Source organism: Salvelinus sp. IW2-2015, linkage group LG22 (assembly GCF_002910315.2).
Source record: "Salvelinus sp. IW2-2015 linkage group LG22, ASM291031v2, whole genome shotgun sequence".
NCBI lineage: Eukaryota > Metazoa > Chordata > Actinopteri > Salmoniformes > Salmonidae > Salvelinus > Salvelinus sp. IW2-2015.
This window is the reverse complement of record NC_036862.1, coordinates 13,873,894-13,880,571: the sequence shown is the minus strand read 5'-3', so window position 1 is coordinate 13,880,571 and position 6,678 is coordinate 13,873,894.

The window sequence follows — 6,678 nt, the reverse complement described above, 5'->3', positions numbered from 1 at the left end:
AATGGGACTCCCTAAATCTTTCTCAGATTATTACCAATCCCACAAGGTATGACTCCAAACATCCAGAAAAAGCTATTTTTATTGACTTTGCCAAAGCTTTTGATACGGTAGACCATTCCATTCTTGTGGGCCAGCTAAAGAGTATTGGTGTCTCTGAGGGGTCTCTGGCCTGGTTTGCTAACTACCTCAGAGTGCAGTGTACAAAGTCAGAAAATCTGCTGTCTCAGCTACTGCCTGTCACCAAGGGAGTACCCCAAGGCTCAATCCTAGGCCCCACGCTCTTCTCAATTTACATCAACAACATAGCTCAGGCAGTAGGAAGGTCTCTCATCCATTTATATGCAAATGACAGTCTTGTACTCAGCTGGCCTCTCTCCAGATGTTGTGTTAAATACTCTACAACAAAGCTTTCTTAGTGTCCAACAAGCTTTCCCTACCCTTAACCTTGTTTGGAACACCTCCAAAACAAAGGTAATGTGGTTTGGTAAGAAGAATGCCCCTCTCCCCACAGGTGTGATTACTACCTCTGAGGGTTTAGAGGTAGTCACCTCATACAAGTACTTGGGAGTATGGCTAGATGGTACACTGTCCTTCTCTCAGTACATATCAAACCCGCAGGCTAAAGTTAAATCCAGACTTGGTTTCCTCTATCGTAATCGCTCCTGTTTCACCCCAGCTGCCAAACTAACCCTGATTCAGATGGATGACCATGCTAGATTATGGAGACATAATTTATAGATTGGCAGGTAAGGGTGCTCTCGAGCAGCTAGATGTTCTTTACCATTCGGCCATCCGATTTGCCACAAATGCTCCTTATAGGACACATCACTGCACTCTATGCTCCTCTGTAAACTGGTCATCTCTGTATACCTGTCGGAAGACCAACTGGTTGATGCTTATTTATAAAACCCTGATAGGCCTCACTCCCCCATATGAGATATCTACTGCAGCCCTCATCCTCTACATACAACAGCCGTTCTGCCAGTCACATTCTGTTAAAGGTCCCCAAAGCGCACATCCCAGGGTCGCTCGTCTTTTCAGTTCGCTGCCGCTAGTGACTGGAACGAGCTGCAACAAACACTCAAACTGGACAGTTTTATCCCAATCTCTTCATTCAAAGATTCAATCATGGACACTTTTACTGACAGTTGTGGCTACTTTGCATGATGTATTGTTGTCTCTACCTTCTTGCCCTTTGTGCTGTTGTCTGTGCCCAATAATGTTTGTACCATGTTGTGATGCTACCATGGTGTGTGGCTGCCTTGCTATGTTGTTGTCTTTAGCCTGTTTTTATGTAATGTTGTGGTGTCTCTCTTGTCATGATGTATGTTTTGTCCTATATATATTTATTTTTAATCCCAGCCCCCCTCCCCTCAGGAGGCCTTTTGCCTTTTGGTAGGCAATCATTGTAAATAAGAATGTATTCTTGGTAGGCCGTCATTGTAAATAAGAATGTATTCTTGGTAGGCCGTCATTGTAAATAAGAATGTATTCTTGGTAGGCCGTCATTGTAAATAAGAATGTATTCTTAACTGACTTGCCTAGTGAAATAAAGGTTCAATAAAATAATAAGTGCAACCTCAAACGGCTGCCTGACGTATTGTGCGCCGCTTGTGAGTGTAGGGATTATAATGTGAACGCTCCAGGGAGAATATTGTTTGATGCTTTTAAAGCTATTTCACCATCCACGAGACCAGAAATATGAAAATAAAATAAATGAATCCCCTTTAGATTTTTATGTTAATATTTTGGTAAATAAATCTAACTTGATTTTTAGATCTACAACCCTCATGGACAACATTTTGATAGGGGTCTGTGCGATAAACATAGGCAAATGCACCTATCATATTTCTGGGACGTAGGCTAACTGCTAACTGTGAAACTATAATCCAATCAATGTGCTTTTATAGCTTTTGACCCGCCCCATTTGAACCTTTTAAATTGTGAGCTTTTCTGGTGCGCCGCTCCAGTCGCCCTGTCCAGTTTATAGAGGGGGTTAATTAAAGCATCATCCCACGAGGAGCAGTGACAGCGGTTTCCACAATGCCTACCTGACTTGAAAGGGGAAGATATCATTTGGAGGCTTTGGACACTACCACATGAACAGACTACATTCATTGCCAGAACAAGGATATAACAATTGCAAGATGAAAGCCAACACACATGTTACCACGGTGAAGCAGAACGGGGATATGAACAGGAGGCCGAGCTATACCGGCGACCAGCGGGTGAAACATGCCAACACAACCACAAAGATTTGGGTGAAAGTGGCGATGGCGATTGCTTATTTCCTATGCGTGTCAATATCTGCCTTTATTCTGGCAATCTACTATGTTTTCTTTTGGAGTCCGGATCCTGTCAATAGCCCGGCATCGGACAATGTCACCATCCCGGCAGTAACCAATAACACAATGTGCCAGCCAAGGTTATGACTGCGTTAGGTCCGTAGACTATCCTCCGCGGTGATATCCCGCGCAATGCTTGACACTTTTTAGATGCGCTTTAGGACACCTGGAGACAACCCAGGCACACGCAGCAATGGTGTACCGCGACAGAGGGGACAGCAAGACGTTATTTGAAGAAGGATATTGGGATTTTTGCAGCAGTCTGCTGAACTATACAGGTTAGCCTACCGAGGAATCAAATTAGAGGTTGACAGCCTAAAGACTTGTGATTGCCTGTAGCTTTTCGGATGCAGAGGGAGGGACATTTAGTCAATTAACCCATCCACTCAGATTATCTCTTACTATAGAAATGTAGAGACAGTTTAGCGCGTAACTCCAGAGCATAGACAAATAATTCACCTTCAGTAAAACTGTTGTAGCCTGTGACACACCCCTATGGACTATCTGTTATCTATTGTGTTGCACTGTACCCCCCCCCCCCCCCCCCCCCCCCCCCCCCCCCCTCCCCCCGTTTCCCAATAAATTTATGTTTCTTTTTTTTTTTTTTTTTTTTTTTTTTTTGAGCCAGGCCCCCCCCCCCCCCCCCCCTGTACAATTTAAATAGGTGGTATAACAAAAATGTAACAGTTGTTTTACTTTTTCATTATAGACAACATTTAGTTTCTAAGTACATAAACATTCACAATGTATGTTTTGAATTCCATTATTCTCTGTGTGTAATATGATATTCTCAAAAGCCAATCAATTAGAATCAAGCAGATGTTTCTTTTGTTACTGCTCCATGGAGGACAGGAATTGGGCACACTACATCTGCCTCTGTATTTTAATGAGGCAAGCGTCTCCTATGATCCTACATGGTTCACAATAGTGATGAAAGAGTGCGGTTTGTCCTCTATGAACCCCAGGTGTTTATGTAAACTCCTCTTGATCGGCACCTCTTTTTTGTCAATTTTTGTCATTGCCTGTCTATCTTTCTTTGTTTTATCAAACTTCAGGTGGTCTATTGCTAAGAGAAGTAAACACAGCCTACCATTAGCCCACTGCTTTCAAACATCATGACAGTAGCTATGATTGACAATTATTGTTACCACTGAACAGTCAGTCGGTGTAACCCACTACTCTCTCCCTATGTCTCGAAGGCATATGGGGAAAGCGGGAGAGAGTTGCAACACTTCCTTCAATCAATAATTCAATTGCACTGAAAGTTGTCAGGACCCATTCCTTCTCCCTGGCTGCCTTTGCCTCCATCTCCTCGCTCTGAGGCGACACCCATGTATGACTCAGCATGACGGATCAAAAGCCCCAAGGAGGTCACACTTTTTCAACAGCTGTGATGTGATGGCTCCTGAAGAAGCCTGTTAGTTGACACTTAAATTTTTGGTGGATTAGGGTGGACACTCCTGACAGAAGTTGACAACGGTAAGTGTTGTTAAGAAGGGAACTGAGGGACCTGTCTAAGCTGGATCAGACTGGATCTGACCTCTACAAGTCTGCCACCAGACATTCCCCTCATGTTCCTGCTGTCAGGATCAGCTCTATGAGAGTTCTGCCTTCTGTGTAGGGAAAGAAGTATTAACTACGCTGCTGTACTTGATATTAAACAGTACACTGAACAACACTGATTAGAAAATGACACTGGTGCTCTACGATGCCATGGGATCCTGCAATGGGAGCACTGTGCCCTAATGTTCTCTCATTACATTCACTAGAAACAAGATAGGATATTTTCCCTAACCGTCTCACTAACTGCTATAGTTTAATTTCCACAAGAAATCGTGTCATTTCCTCAATGTTTTTAGTTTGGTTGTGTGGAATTCTCTTGATAACAATATCCACTCCGGGTTCAAGACCATTGGACCAATGGAAATTCAATAAGTTCAAGTCATTAGAAAGGTAGAATTGTCTTTATTATCTATTATTATTGTCAATTAATAAAAGAATAGCATAAAAATAGCAATACACTGAATTGCAATTGTWGTGCTCTAATAGAACACTAAAAGATATTAATATATAGGTAATAATACGAATATTTCATTACAGTTTAGAAAATGTGTAAAAGATGTGGTCATTATCGAACATTTCCCCTTCAACACAATACTAATAAGGGAGAAGATACCTGTTTCACCACTAGGGGTCATTGTTATATAAATTATGAGAATGTGGACTATTACATCATGCCAGTTTTCTATTCCAATCTGTAACAGCTGTATCTGCTGTCCTTGGTGACTCCAGAAAGCACCAGTTTTGGAGCATGGTGACTTAAGATGTGTAGTGGGACTCCAATGCTGAGGTGGTGGAGGAAGACTCATCTTGTAGGGGATTGTTGTTTTCTGAGTGTGACTCTGGAGAGGTGTCAGTCAGAGGGATGTGAGGTCCAGGCCCAGCAGTGCTCAGCAGCACTCGTCTGGGTGTCATCCATTTCCAGAAGCTACTAGAGGGTTTGGTGGAGTTGACCTCTGTGGGAGGCTGGTCAATACTATAGGAGTGTCCTCTTTTCAGCCAGCTAGAGATTAACCTACTCCTGGGCGTTTCCCCTGAGCCCTGTGGTGATTGGTAGGGTTGGGAGTGGCAGACATACTCCTCTCTGGCTCCTGACTGGCAGAGCAGAGGGTTCTGGATGACCTGGTCAGTCAGTGACTGGAGGAGGAGTGGGGACATTGCTGAACAAGTGGAGCAGTGGCCACGGCTCATTCCACTAACACACTCACCCCCAGGCTCCTCGTCCAGGGCATAAGGGTTGCAAATCACATGGTCAACCAGGAGCAGGTCACCCACGGTGTTCTCACAGAGAAAGTAGCCCATGTCTTTTGGGGGAGCACTCAGTCTGAGATAGAAATAGCCACTACCTGACCCTTCAACATCTGCAGTCTCCAAAGACTTTCTCTGCCCACCCTGTGCTTCAACTGCTGAGGGTCCATCCTCTGAGGGGTTCTCTTGGGTCTTCTTGACCCCCTCTACCCCTCCATGGAGATCCTCCAGTGAGTGATCATCATGTTCCTCTTCCTCTCCCAGAAGCCATGTCTCTTCCCCCACAGCCTCCTCCCCCATCCCCTCCTCCCCCCTGCTCTTCAGATCCTTCACTAGGAACTTGACCACGGCACTGTGGCGACAGCGGGCGGCATAAGCGAGAGGCGTCCTCCCCTGGCTGTCTGAGCTGCCTGGGTGTGCACCATTCTGGACTAGGAGGCGGACGGCATCCAAATGGCCGCATTCGCTGGCCAGGCTGAGGGCGGTGCGACCTTCGCTGTCTCTACGGTCCACCTCCGCCCCCCTAGCCAGGAGCAGCCTCAGGAAATGGGTGCGATCTGCGGTCCGTGGGAGTTTTGCGGCACACATCAGTGGGGTGCGGCCTGTCGCCAGCCCCTGCTGCTCCTCTATGGTGGCATTTACCGCAGCCTCACCCAGTGCAGCTAGGATGAAGTGGGCTAGCTGGACCTTCCCTTCCTCCATGGCCTGGAGGAAGATTTCCACACCAGATCGCTTGATCAGACCACCTGGTTCATCCATCATGTCAGCAGGGGTGCCAAGGTGTGAAGAAGAGCTCGACACATTCGCTCTCTATCAACACTCACTATAACATCCCAGAATGTGGATTGAGTGTGCAGGGTCAGTCTGTATTGCAATGTGCCCAATAACATATTGATTAGATGGAAAGGCCCCCCAGGCTGTCAGCACTCTCCATTACTGTCCCTCCCTCCCTTCCTTTGTTCTCTCACATATCTGATGAGCCAATGAGCCTTTAACCTTTTTTTTCCAAAACATGTTGATATATTCTACTACCATCATCATGCTCTTTCAGCTTATTGGAGGAGATATGTTGCTATGGTGACACTAAAAGCACATGACAGGTAGGCTCTTTGTATTTTGGTAAGGGGACCATGAGGGGGAGTTACAGGGCTTACCTTCCATTATATTGAGGTGTAGCATACCCATGGCATTATGTTGAGGTGTGTAGCATACCCTGAACTTAAAAGCATATTCAGTGGTGATTCTCGATTTAACATGGTTTGCCCATAAACATACATATACGTAGCTGTATATTTAGATAAACAGTACCATTCAAAAGTTTGGACACAGCTACTCATTCAAGGGGTTTTCTTTATTTTACTATTTTCTACATTGTAGAATAATAGTGAAGACATCAACACTATGAAATAACACATCATCATGTAGTAACCAAAAAAGTGTTAAATAAATCAAAATATATTTTATATTTGAGATTCTTCAAAGCGGTCACCCTTTGCCTTGATGACAGCTTTGCACACTCTTGGCT